The sequence below is a fragment of the Homalodisca vitripennis genome, chromosome 1 (genome assembly GCF_021130785.1).
Source record: "Homalodisca vitripennis isolate AUS2020 chromosome 1, UT_GWSS_2.1, whole genome shotgun sequence".
Lineage (NCBI taxonomy): Eukaryota > Metazoa > Arthropoda > Insecta > Hemiptera > Cicadellidae > Homalodisca > Homalodisca vitripennis.
In genome coordinates, this window is record NC_060207.1 from 48037484 (window position 1) to 48053086 (window position 15603).

At 36.8% G+C, this 15603-nt stretch overlaps 1 protein-coding gene and 1 non-coding gene across 3 annotated transcripts in view; one reads left to right on the plus strand and one right to left on the minus strand.

Moving 5' to 3' along the window:
* The window catches only part of LOC124360911 (elongation of very long chain fatty acids protein AAEL008004), a 164088-nt gene that overhangs the window by 105822 nt on the left and 42663 nt on the right, over nucleotides 1-15603 (minus strand). The gene's annotated exons all lie outside the window — the stretch shown is intronic.
* On the plus strand, nucleotides 10141-10231 carry Trnay-gua. Its single transcript is given in 2 exon segments — nucleotides 10141-10177; nucleotides 10196-10231. It is a non-coding gene; the product is annotated as a tRNA-Tyr (tRNA).

Sequence of the window (15603 nt, forward strand, 5' to 3'; positions counted from 1 at the left end):
CTGTTTACATTCACAGATGCGGGATGCGGAGTATACGAGCTAAATATACCATTAGGACCAATTATAATTAATCCATTTCCACGACAGCTTTTAAGGCGTCAACTTGGAATTCCGGCTTCGTCAATACATAAAAAAGATCCGCCTGCGACCACTTGTGTACAAGGCCACATCTAACTGATTACTTGACCTGCGAGTTGCCCAGCAGCAGACATCAGGCACGCAACTGACATCTGGGCTCACAATTAATACAAATATAAACTACTAAACCGTGACTACAAAATGAATTAATGACAGAAAATCTCAATATACATACACCTACAAATTCATATTAATTTTCGAAGAAACCTCACTTTTAGTATTATTTTGCATAGCTCCTTGCCAAACTAATCGCATAAAATTTCAATTTATCTGTTCTTATATTTCAGTGCTTAATCATTTAAACTGTAGTAGTAAAATTGTATGAGCTAAAAACTAAATAGTCTATGATGATTGACCAAAAGACTTCAATATTTAATGTACTTTCAATATTTTAGTTTTGTATATGTTAGTAAATAACACTACAATAGTATTAGTTTAAAAATATATTACTGATAAACCTACATACACGTACATGAGGAATACACCTTGACCAACGTTTTATATTAGGTTGTTACACTTCTTTAAACCCAACCTGAATACATTAAATGATACAATTAGAGAAGTTATTGTAAGATACAATATTACAGTAGATGGTGTTTGCCGCTTGTTAGGATGTGTTAACACTACATATAACAGCTACTATAGCGCTGACATACATTTTCACTAACATGATTCACAATACAACAACTAGTGTAATGTTTATATCATATATTTTGTGGTGTTTTATATCTGAAACTGCATCATTAAAAAAAGTCGCAGAGTACAAAACCACTACAGTATAGTCGAAAAATGAATTTTCACCTAAATTGATCAAGTCAAAAGATCACAAATATAAGCATCTTTAGTATAAAATCTATATAAAAATGTGAAAATTGATTTGTTGTCTAACAGTGGGGTTTAATCAACATAGACATTGTAGAGAAACAAATGTATGTCCTCGGAAGCTCACAATCAATTGGTCTATTACGAAAACTACAACAACGCCAAAATAAATATTTTTACTTACCCAAAAGTTGTCACTAAATATATATTAAACACAAGACAGGATGGGCACTGGTACACACTGTACTCACAAACACGTGTGATTAATGCACAACCAACAGACGCTCCGGCATTTCATAATTACAGCGAACTCTACCCGTGATTCTTGTAAGCATTCAAGACGAATATTATCCGTGCCTTGGAGAACTCCAATCTGTGAACCTCGTGAGTATCCCAAGTGATAGACAAATCAAGAACCCCACACACTCTCTAGCGCCTAATCTTATTCCAGCAGTGAAGTCACATTGCACCTACAATAAATACCCCGCCCTTTGAAGCTACCGCGTTTTTACCTCTAATGTATTCTTACGTTGTGAAATATTTACTGTACAAACTAAAAACACAATATCTTTGCAATGACAAACGTCTAAATTGCATTAGACATTTGCAACAATGTCATAAGTGTTGTTTCGGGGAGAAACGCACCAAGAACGCGAGTACAACACGTTGTCCAGGTTACGAGAATATTTCTGAAAAATAAGGAAATTGTTTTTTGTGTCTACTAGTTACATTACAAATTGATTCAAAATAATACATTTTATCTAGATTCACGCCTTTTGTACTGATAACGGTTTATAATAACTACTGTTTCGGATATGGTATTGTACTGTACATCTAAATGAAGATTTTGACACCAAACTATACTTATTTAAATCTAAGCATAAGTTGTATAATTGTTAACGAAATATTAAAAAGAAATAATCCCCTGCCCTTATTAGCTATTTATAAAAAAACGACTTATACAAAAATTAAATAAAACATCTGAAAGTATTAATTAGTTATAAAGTTTATTTTCAAAAATATTAAACATATTCATAACATTGGAGGATAGGGTGTTTACTCGTATTAATATTAGCATTTCCTTATTTTACGATCTGTCATATTATAAATCAAAATCGGACGCCGTTTATAAAATGAATTAAACAAATCCCTATTGATGAAATAACATAATCAAACTTCAGAGAGTACACATTACTCGTTTTGTATTGAAATACATGTGCATTTTACCTTTTCTTAAATTGGAGTGTGATGCACGTTGGGAGGGGGGCGGGGAGAGTGAAACGATTATGAAAGATTACTACTAGTGTTGTAGAAGAGGAAACCTGTAAGTTTAAACGCTTGTTCTATGTACGGGACCGACTCCATGCCACACTCAAACGACACTCGCCACTACGTTCATGTAATACTCGGTGTGGGATTCAACCTACAAGGAAAATACAGCATATTATGCTTATGACCGTGGGTTCAAGGTGCTTTTTTTATCCAGCACTCTTACATTTAATGAGCAGAGGAGACTGCCTGCGTATGACGTTCGCTGCAAAAACTTGTCGAGGTCGTACCACCTCGGTGCAATTTGGCGCGCGCGCTGCCCAACTGTGGTATTACAGCATATCCGTGGTGGCCGCATAACAAGTCTTCTTTGTAGGCGAGAGGTCACGTTTTACCGGAAATTACGACAAACAACAACAAATCATTAGTCTTGTGATACACAGCACATTCATTTCCGAACCAATTTGATTGACACTTTGCAGTATTTTTAGTGAATGTCGGCAAAATAGATTTCATGTTCATCTACTATAGTTACAGAATTAAACGACTGACAAACAATACTAACATGTCCAATACAACTCCAATACACAAATGTGTAGTCCATATTCTTTTCGACCTTGATATTTTGCAGGTATACGAGTAATGGCCAAGATATTACTTGCAATCATTCAAAGCCATCTATTTAGCGTAACGTAAGGATATCTATGCGAAGATGCACTCATCTTACTGCAACGATACGTTGGTTTCAGTGGAAGATCATAACATAGTGGGATAAGAAACTAAAGTAAACCTAGACTACGACATCCGTAAGTCCAAATATTCAAAATCAACACAAAAACAGGTTCTGGCGGCAAGTTGATTTGATTGGTGAAGTGACTCAGAAAATTTTTACGCTTAGCAGGTAGTCCAATAAGGTGTGCTAAATGTAAGAGTCCTGGAAAATGTATTTAAAAAAATAATCCATATATAAAATCTATGCTTGAAGAAGAATACAACTAAATTTTTCACACACACACACACACACACACACACACACACACACACACACACACACACACACACACACACACACACACACACACACACACACACACACACACACACACACACACACACACACACACACACACACACACACACACACACACACACACACACACACACACACACACACACACACACACACACACACACACACACACACACACACACACACACACACACACACACACACACACACACACACACACACACACACACACACACACACACACACACACACACACACACACACACACACACACACACACACACACACACACACACACACACACACACACACACACACACACACACACACACACACACACACACACACACACACACACACACACACACACACACACACACACACACACACACACACACACACACACACACACACACACACACACACACACACACACACACACACACACACACACACACACACACACACACACACACACACACACACACACACACACACACACACACACACACACACACACACACACACACACACACACACACACACACACACACACACACACACACACACACACACACACACACCACACACACACACACACACACACACACACACACACACACACACACACACACACACACACACTACACACACACACACACACACACACACACACACACACACAACACACACACACACTCACACACACACACACACACACACACACACACACACACACACACACACACACACACACACACACTACACACACACACACACACACACACACACACACACACACACACACACACACACACACACACACACACACACACACACACACACACACACCACACACACAACACACACACACACACACACACACACACACACACACACACACACACACACACATGATGGTCGCTGGCAGTCACCGCGAGCAGACGTATTATCAGTGAGCTCCTTATCTCGTTATCATGAGTGATTGTGGACTGTGCTCGGACCCATTGCCTGACGCCGATGAGTGTGCTGTCTGTTCATCCTGCACTGCAAATTACCATTTTCAATGTGCAGATATTCTTGAAACAACATGGAACAGGATGGGACAGAAAAGGCGGGAATCTTGGAAATGCAAAAATTACACAAGTAAGTCCTCTATTCCAAAAGATATGATATCGAAGCTTCACGATGATTTCTTAAAAAAGATGGAAGATACAATAAAGGCTCAGTTTAGGGAATATGATAGTAAATTTACAAGTCAATTATCTGATCTTAAGACATCTGTGGAATTTTGCTCTGGTAAGATAGATGAATACGAGAGTAAATTGATGGAATTTACTTCTAAATGCAATGCCCTGGAAAAATCACACAATGAGTTAAAACAGGAAAATGCTGTTCTCAGGCAGGAATTGAGTAATTATCAGGTTCAATTGGAATGCTTGGAGCAATATAATCGCAACAAGAATATCCAAATTGAAGGTATCCCGGAAAAAACAAACGAAAATATGTTGGAAATAATTCAAAATTTGTCCGATTTTATACATGAGCCAATTGAATATCAAACAGATATACAGGCGGCTCATAGAATTCCAGTTAAAAGGAACAGAGGCCCACGTCCCATTATAGTGCAATTTTCTGATAGGAAGAAACGAGACTCAGTAGTGAAAAAAAGTAAGAAAACCAAACTTAACTCTAAAAACTTCTGCAGTGATGTACAAGAAACTAATGTATATGTCAACGACCATCTGACTCCGTACACTAAGAATCTGCTTTTCCATGCTAAAAAGCTTAAACAACTTGGATTCAAGTATGTATGGACCTGGGAGGGAAAGATATTTGTCAGAAAAGAGGACAATGGGGATAGAATACGGATATCTTCTACTCAGGACCTAAAGAAGCTGGGCGTTGACGTCTCAGGCTAGAGGGCGGTGGTGGACTGTGAGGCGTTTTGGGTTAAATTCAACTGACTGTGCTTGTGAATGACACAGTTTACAAAGCTTGAAGCATTGCGTGTATTTTGTTTGAATATAAGAAGCTTGAGAAAGCATTATGATGAACTGATTGTTTACCTGTCCAGCCTTTCAGAAAAGTTCAATGTTATCATCTTAACTGAAGTATGGATCAAGCGAGGGGAGGAGAACAGGTACCAGATGGACGGCTACGACATGCTTCTACAGGACAGGCCAGATAATCAGGCCGGCGGAGTCACTATCTACGTTGACGCATCCCTTATCTACACTCACCGCCTTATCTTACTGCCGACTGCGGAGCTTATCAATGTTATCTTAAGTATAAATATAAATAATGTAAAAACTAGTTTATCCTTATATGGTATTTATAGACAATGTAAGTTTACTTATAAACAGTTTGAAAATGACTTTGAAAATATTTTGAAAAATTCTAATGATCCAACAATTATTTTAGGGGATGTAAATGTCTGTGTATTGAAAGATAAAAATAAGGGTTCTGCCACTGATTATTTAAATTTGATATCAGCCTATGGTTATGAGAATTTTATTGATACGCCCACTAGAGTAATGAATAATTGTTTTTCTTGCATTGATCACGTTTTAGTACGAAATTCAAAGAATTTACAAATTAATCACGGTATTGTGGAGCTGGGAATCACAGACCATTATGGATTAAATGTAATTGTCTTGGACACTATTGTTAGTAAAGTGAATACTATATTTGTAAAAAATGTTGATTATACCAAGCTGAGTAGACAGCTGGCTGTGGCAAACTGGAGCTCTGTTCAAAATAGCCAAGATGTAAATAGTGCTTTGTATGAATTTTATAAAACCTACAATATATGTTATGAATCATCTTGTACATTGAAAAAAATAAATAGTAGGAACAAAAAGCGTAAGGAATGGATATCTAATAACTTAATAAATCTTATAAACTGGAAAAACGTCTTATATAAAAATTATTGTAAAAATAAACTTAATGTGAAACTAAAGGAGGAGTACAGTAATTTGGCTAGATTTGTAAATAGATGTATAAAGCACGAAAAGTTAAATTATTATTCTAAGTTAATAAATAATTGTAATGGTGATAGTAGAAAGTACTGGGGTATAGTTAGGGAAATATTGAATAGAAAAAATAAAGGTATAAGCAGCATAAAAGTAAACGACTGCCCAGTTAAAGTAATGGGAAATGAGTCTCTCATTGCTAATGTATTCAACAGGTATTATGTTAGTGCTGTACCGAACCTTAAAATGAATACATTCGGGTGTGTGACATGTTTCTACAGGAACAACAACCTGTAACTGATGTCTTGTTGAATAGGTTTGATATGGAAGTAATGGATATATATAAAGTAGTACGTGGAATGAAAAATAAGAGTAGTTCTGGGATAGATGGCATTAGCAGCATAGTTGTTAAAAATAATATAGATATATTTGTACCATTGTTGTACAGCATTTATGAAAAGTCTCTTGCACAGGGCGTAGTTCCGGACGATTTTAAGGTGGCTGTAGTGGTACCTGTATACAAGTCAGGTGATGACCAGGAGGTGTCATCATATCGTCCAATATCTCTCATAAACACCGCGGCTAAGATATTTGAGACACTAATTAAAGAAAGATTATTAAAGTACTTTCAAGAATTTAATATATTTTCCACCAATCAATATGGATTTTTACCTGGTAGAGGAACCGACTTGTCTTTGGAAAAGCATATAAGTCATATAACAAATTCAGTTAACGCTCATAAATTTACATTGGCTATTTATTTGGATCTCAGGAAAGCATTTGAGGTTTTAGATATAGATATATTGATACAAAAATTTAGAAAATATGGTATTGGGGGCATGGCTTTGACTTGGTTGATATCTTTTTGCAAACATCGAAGACAAGTAGTAAAGATAAATAATGTACTGAGTGAGGTTCTAGAATTGCAATATGGAACAGCTCAGGGGGGAGTGTTGGGCCCTCTTATGTTTTTAATTTATATTAATGATCTTCTAGATATTGACTTTCACTCCTCTATATTTGCATATGCTGATGACACGGCTTTGGTGTGTTCATCTGGCAGCAGAGCCTCTCTCAGGACAAAGATTGACAGGGACTTGGTAAGGGTGTCGGAATGGTTGATTGCCAACAGGTTGTTAATTAATGTATCGAAGACTAAATGTATTCTATTCTTTGATAGTAACAAGCCTAAGTCTGACCTGCAGAATATGTTTGATTTGTTCTGCCATGGCCACCAGTGCTTGTACGGCTGTACGTGTTCAAATATAGAAATAGTCGATAATGTAAAATATTTAGGAATGTACGTTGACTCTCAGTTAAAGTGGGGATTCCACGTAACGTACCTGACAAAGAAACTGAGGAAAATCAATTATGCGTTGTACCACATGAAACAGTTTTTGACTAGCGAATTATTAATACAGTTATACATGTCATGGTGCGAGAGCACAATGAGATATGGGATCGTACACTATGGTGGTACCTTTAGCACGGTGTTGCAGCCTGTGGTAATGAGTCAGAGGCATGCTTTGCGAACGGTATTTGGACTTCGGCGTACGGACAGAGCTAGTTACTTGTTCACTGATAACCATATCCTAACTTTCAAACAAGTGTATGAGTCTAACGTATTGATGTATGTTTATAAACACTTGCAGGATTATCCCATTAAAATGACGTACAGGGAAACAAGAGCTGCTCAATTAACACTTCTCGATGTACCAAATTATTTTAAAGAAATTGCCAGACATCAGTTTTCCTATGTTGGCCCAAAGATGTTTAATAAATTGGTTGAGAGGTATGGCAATGGTATATATTTTAAACGAAAGCCTAAATTTAAGATGAAATGTTTAAAATTTATAATGGAAAATGTATAAAGTTCATATCAGGATTAAGTCTGGAATTTAACCTGTTTTCTGTCTTTGTTGTTGATATATTTATTGTTTATTTAATATTTATTATTTATTTAATATTTATTATTTATTTATAAAATTATATGTACTGTTATTGTTGTTATGTTAATTTATTGTTGTTATTTGTTGATTTGTTTCTATGTTTATACCTTGTTAATTGCTTATATTATTTATCTCTTGTTATTTATATACAGATGTGTGTAAGTAGGTGTGTGGCCTATATGTATGTAGATTTACATGCATATATGCAAACATTGTTATTGAAGGATATAAGTATGTATTCATGCGTGTTAGTTGTTAGCAGTAGCAAATTGGAGAACATGGTGGGCTCAATCAATTAATTTGTGTCATAATAAATTTACTATAGTACAATTTAAGCATTTATATTTAAACATATTAATATACTGGAAAAAATCATTTGTATCAAATATCACTTTTTGAACGTAGTGCTTAGTTGGAATAATGGTAAATGACTTGTGCATGGAGAAGATATTAAATAACTATTAAAAGTAAAGGAATGACTGTCAAAAAATAAGCAATGTAATTTAGTAAGCCAACTTTAATTCCCGCACGCGCCATTATAGGGGCATTAGGAATGTACGGTTAAAAATGCATGTAATGATAGATATTTAAACTCCATGTACTGTTAATGTTTTGCATGTATTCAACTTTTGTAATTCTCTGAATAAAGATCTTTTGAACTTGAACTTGAACTTGAACACACACACATACACACACACGCGCGCGCGTATATCTTTATGTACCTGAAAGTATTCTGAATATATTAACACAGCCAACCTTGAGAATCATTCTCTCAATGTTGTGTAAAGTAAACGTCTAAACTAATAATGCATATCTAATTAAACATTTAGATATGTCAAATCAACGTTTCTTCCGTCTAATCCGTAAAAGATATTTTACTATTCATGTTGATATTTCTCTAGTCAGTAAACTGCTGACAAGACTATATTTCCCCCCTTGTTTAACAGGTTGTCCTAGACGGTATGGACAAGTTCCTAACACATCGGATTAGCAGTGGCGGATCGATATTGTAAACACATATGTCACCGTATACAACCCTTTGTGATTGTTTTGTTTGGAGATCTGTTAAGGATTTTGTTCATGGTAGTACGGTAAATAACAAATAAAGCCTCGTACGCAAAATCAGAAAGGGGGTTGCTAATATTGATGGTCGCCGGTCATGTTTGGCCTGAATATGAAAAATTACTTAATTAAGTACATTGCACTGTATAAAAGGAACACTCGTCAGTATGAAATAAAAATCTTGAAAAACTGTCTTTAATTTGACTTAATTCTAAGAATGTGTAAAATAAACTAAACGTTATTAATGTAATTTGAACTAGTTTTTTTGTAAACATGTACTTTAATAATCTAATACAGTAATGATTAGTTTTTACTTTATTAACACATCTTCTCAATGCGCCAGAACAACATTTGTATCTCATAAATATTTAAAAGATACTACATATTGTAACTTAAATTATATTTTAGTAATACGTAAAAGTGTTAAATTAGTTACTGCTCACACCAGTACAGTTGTAACAAGTACGCGAAGTTAACCAACTTAAACTGCCACAACGCTTTAGTAAGATTTGTTTATTTTACCTAGTTTGTAATTATGTATTAGGTTAGTTTTTTACCTGAAGAAGAGATCAGATTGCAGATCTCGAAACGTAGTGTTACTGTTTTCTTGTTTCACTTAACGATGGCAAATGTCCGAAAAAACCCTATTTCCTTCACAATCCTTCCATCGTCAAAAATAACCTTTAAACAAAGAATTTAAACTCATTATACAATGATTTGTAATATATTCAGTTTCATTGCGATAATATCTTACGATTGTATAATCTACGCAGTTTAGTAACATATTGCAAGTAATCATGAATGACACGTTTACTTCATCATCAAATCAATGAAATGTAGGAATAACTGGCCTCAGAGTATTGGAGTACCGTCTGTGTAGTTCCGATTCTCAGCTCCTTCGATAGCTCAGTTGGTAGAGCGGTGGACTGTAGAGTGAACGCAACATAGACATCCATAGGTCGCTGGTTCAAATCCGGCTCGAAGGAATTACTTTTTGCATGATTTAAATTCAACATTTGAGGTTACAGCGATATTAGCTTGAAGAAATGCATTTTTCTTTGTAATTATTTGGGACCAACTGCGTTCCAAAAATTTAGATAGTCTAATTATTAAATTTAATATAGAATAGCATATATTTTATTTCTTAAAAAAATATTTGGAATATATTAGTAAAAATATTTAATAAACAGGTACAAGCTTATAAATAAAGTAATCTTCTTTTATTCCCGCAACGAAATGCACTATACAATTAAGAGCAATTAAATAAAAATGGACCATTAGACTAGGATATAAAAGAAATAAATATAATAAACACTTTCACATTAAGATTTTCAAGCCAATTTATAATTCCAAGTATTTTTAATTGTTTCTGTGTTTTAAAAATCTTGTAAATCTAAAAAAACTTATTATTATTTTATATTGGTTTATAATTTAATTGTATTTAATTTTTTATTTGTCCTTAACGGGTAGTTCATTTTGAAAATATAAAAGTTAATTCTCATAGATCGGATTCATTTGACTTTTCTTATTTTCAAAATATTTACTAAGATGAAATATAGGATTTCTATTTTACAGCAATTTGACACAAAACTGTTGTAGTTTAACGGAATATTGTACAGACTACACTTTGATACACACCAAACTAACCACGAATTTTTGTGAAAGTAAATATATAAAAAATTGTTTTGTATTTATGCGACATGCAGTCAGTATAGTGTTATAGGTAAAAACCTACAGATTCTTCGGCCGACCTTTCAAACCGAAATAAGATAATTCAGTTTTAATTATGTAAAAAATTTTATTTAACAAATTCCATTAAAATTTTTAAGTATTATACACTTTTGAAAAACTCGAGAATCGAATCCTAGATCAACAGATTGTGGCTCATATCGTACATAAAATTTCTGTTGAAAACAGTTTTAACTGTTCTTAAGGGCTGGTTTTTGTGGGTAAGACTTTTAGTTCATTGTTCTAGGATAATCCGTTCTCACACAATCGATTTATGACCCCTTTATATGAAACGAATTATACGGGTTCATTCAAAATTCATTAGCCACCCTGTCATTTCTAGACCAATTAAAATAAAGAGTTTGGGGATCTTTGTAAGTTAATGTGACCTCCGTTCGGCACACCAGAAACCGTTGGGCATTTGTCCCCCTTTTGGAAACGGAATAAAAAAGAAACATTTTGGCGCAAACCGAAAGTCGCTAGCTACCTATCACAGTTCCAATATTGCGGCCATTAAATGGTGGAAAGGGGTAATAGTAAATTGGATTTGCACGAAACTTCGTTGGTAGGGTTTTTCTGGTTAAGAGCGTACTTGATATCAGTTCTACACATTATCCACTCATTTCCAAGATGGCGGTGTTAAACAAAGAAAAACATTTCTACACATTCGTAAAGAAAACAGTTTTCAACTACTAATGGAAAAATCTAGGCTAATAATGGACTCAGGCTCAATATTAGCAAATGCACAATCCCATTGCTCCGCACAATCTGTCACAGACCCTTAGTGAGTATGGGATGGCGATTGTGCTTCAAGGTGAGAGTTGGCCAAGTGAAATGAAATTAAGACTCTTGGCGTCGTGCTGGACCGTGAGCGGCCGGCGCACACTGAAGGGTTTGTGCAGATTCAGAATATTACTGCTGGAGTCTGCGAAACAGTGGCTTATGCAGACGTTACTAAACTGTCTACCTGCTTATGGGAACAGTATTTCGAGCGAATTGGCAAAATCCAGAAGCTGCAGAACTCAGCCATCATATTCAATCCTAAACAGGTTGATCATGTATCTTCTTCACGGGGTGCTGTCTCCCGGGATTTACTGCTAAAGGAGGCAGTGTATAGACTGCTGATGTGTTGCATGGCTTACAAGGATCTCACATTTAGAGCACCACAGTTCCCCAACAAGAAACTCTTGTATCGGGAGGAGGTCTCTCAACGAATCACCCGCCAAGATGGAAGGCTTCACTCTCCGAAAGTGAGGCAAGAAGTCGGAAGAAGAGGCTTCCCTTATTTTAGTCCCAGCATTTGCAATGGCCTCTCCGAACATATTACAAGTATCATATCTTGTTCGTCTTTAAAAGATAAGATGAAAGGATTTTCAATCAATACAGAACTAGTTTGTGGGTACTGAGTGTGATTTAAATAGTTTTGTTAGTATTTAGTGTTGATTTGAATCGAGTTGAAAAACAGTTGTTTGTTGAAATTTACTTACGAATAAAGGCATTATTTAGTTATTTAACTGTCAGTCCCCGATTAGTGGAGTGGAGACACAAGAAGATCAATTATACTCCCGAAAACCTAACCAGTCCAGTAGCCTTCGGCTTCTCAGCAACACGTCCGCCAAACTAGGGGATGTTTCATAATATTCGTGGCTGTCGGAACCTTGCACGAGGCTACGCCCACGGCTCGCGGATTACTGCATCGAGAGAGTAGGCCGGCTGGTGACAAAAAACGGCGGAACTGTCGGCGATCATCTTCCGGCGTCCGAATTTCTTGTCCGGGACAAGGCGAGCGACTGCTCAAGGCGCTTCCTGGCCGCGGACCTTGCCCACAGCTCCACCGCGCGCTAGTGTGTAGCAACACGTTTTTGTGCAGACCGGTCGGGCGAAACTGGTTTCAGTTAATACATGGAATCTGGAAACTTATTATACTGAACATAAACTCTTCGACGGATTCGTCAGGGTTACCCGAGTTACTCGTATAAGGTTGAAATATTTACAATATTACAGCCTTCATTTTATAGTTTACAATAGAATAATAAATGCCTTTCAGAATAAAGGAGGGTAGGACGTCAAAGTTAAAATAGTTAAAATTCTGAGCTCCCTAGTGTTATAATTTGTTCAGCAACATAAAGGAAAACATCGTATAGGAAAGAAAGATGGATAGTCCATTGATACTTACTAAGTATCATTGTACCTAATACTATCGTGAACATATTGTCAGATTCCACGCTGTAATACCTACAATTGGATACTCACGAAGTATCATTGTACCTAATACTATCGTGAACATATTGTCAGATTCCACGCTGTAATACCTACAATTGGATACTCACGAAGTATCATTGTACCTAATACTATCGTGAACATATTGTCAGATTCCACGCTGTAATACCTACAATTGGATACTCACGAAGTATCATTGTACCTAATACTATCGTGAACATATTGTCAGATTCCACGCTGTAATACCTACAATTGGATACTCACGAAGTATCATTGTACCTAATACTATCGTGAACATATTGTCAGATTCCACGCTGTAATACCTACAATTGGATACTCACGAAGTATCATTGTACCTAATACTACCGTGTGTATATTATTAGATTCTGCGCTGTACTACTTACAATCTTACATTAGGAACTACCATTAGCGGGACATAGCGTATCACTTGTTACATTGGCTGGCCCTATTTACTGACCCCTGCAGCACGGCTAGCTTTGGATGGCGTTCGGTAAAAAGTATTATGACTACTTTCCACACTATACTTCTGAGGCAGATCTAGCCTGAACGTAAATTATGGGTGAAAATAAAACGTTCTTAGAATGTACAGGAGAGGAACAGCAAATAATAATCAGCTGTTAAGTCCTGAAGATTTCGCTACCGAGATTCGTCCTACGATCTAGGACTGCAACAAATGTGAAATGACGACAGGTGAGCCTGCAGTAGTGACGTGGTGCTACCGTTCGACCTCGGGTTGCCGCCTCGGCGTTTTTGCCCCGCTTACATAAGAGAAAAATGTGATCGGCCGAGTAACTGATCGGTAAATATTGACATCATCAACAGTGTGAAGGAGCAAAACAAAAGTTCGCCTTCACGCCAATTAAGCTCCGGCACAATGAAGACTCGAGGGTCCGAAAAAGTGGGTCTTGTAAAAAGTGGTTGTTGCCCAACCTCCCAAACTTTACATGAACAAAGAGGCGTTATGTAACGACGGAATGCAGGGTCAATGCGACTGGGCACTGCACCTTTATAAAAGGAGAGACAATTTCAATCACATCGATTTCTTATACTTATATAGACGATGTAAAAAACACATGAAGGCAAAACATGAACAAAATTAAATAACACAAATTATTTATAGGCTGATGAAATGTACTTGTAATTAACATACAAAGTCCTTAAGAATATTTCAGATAAAAACAGATATGATTAAGTAATAAAAAATTCATGAGTTAAAAAATGTATGTAAGACCATATTAATTAAATATTATCAACTTAGCAGAAATATCTATTCCAAACGAGCATATGGATTGAAACATCCATTTCATTCATAACCATGAATTACTCGGAGTAGCAACACGGAACACTGTTTTCGTATTGTGGCCCTCAATCGATCGCCCGTGTTCTCAACACCTGGAGCTTTCTGAAAGTTGACTGTTGAAAACAGAGGCAGAATGCTCTATATTCAGTTACCCAGAGTAGCAACACGGAACACTGTTTTCGTATTGTGGCCCACAATCGATCGCCCGTGTTCTCAACACCTGGAGCTTTCTGAAAGTTGACTGTTGAAAACAGAGGCAGAATGCTCTATATTCAGTTACCCAGAGTAGCAACACGGAACACTGTTTTCGTATTGTGGCCCTCAATCGATCGCCCGTGTTCTCAACACCTGGAGCTTTCTGAAAGTTGACTGTTGAAAACAGAGGCAGAATGCTCTATATTCAGTTACCCAGAGTAGCAACACGGAACACTGTTTTCGTATTGTGGCCCACAATCGATCGCCCGTGTTCTCAACACCGGGAGTTTTCTGAAAGTTGACTGTTGCAAACAGAGGCAGAATGCTCTATATTCAGTTACCCAGAGTAGCAACACGGAACACTGTTTTCGTATTGTGGCCCACAATCGATCGCCCGTGTTCTCAACACCTGGAGCTTTCTGAAAGTTGACTGTTGAAAACAGAGGCAGAACGCTCTATATTCAGTTACTCGGAGTAGCAACACGGAATACTGTTTTCGTATTGTGGCTCTCAATCGATCGCCCGTGTTCTCCACACCTGGAGCTTTCTGAAAGTTGACTGTTGAAAACAGCGGCAGAACGCTCTATATTCAGTTACTCGGAGTAGCAACACGGAACACTGTTTTCGTATTGTGGCCCACAATCAATTGCCCGTGTTCTCCACACCTGGAGCTTTCTGAAAGTTGACTGTTGAAAACAGCGGCAGAACGCTCTATATTCAGTTACTCGGAGTAGCAACACGGAACACTGTTTTCGTATTGTGGCCCACAATCGATTGCCCGTGTTCTCAACACCGGGAGCTTTCTGAAAGTTGACTGTTGAAAACAGAGGCAGAACGCTCTATATTCAGTTACTCGGAGTAGCAACGCGGAACGCTGTTTTCGTATTGTGGCTC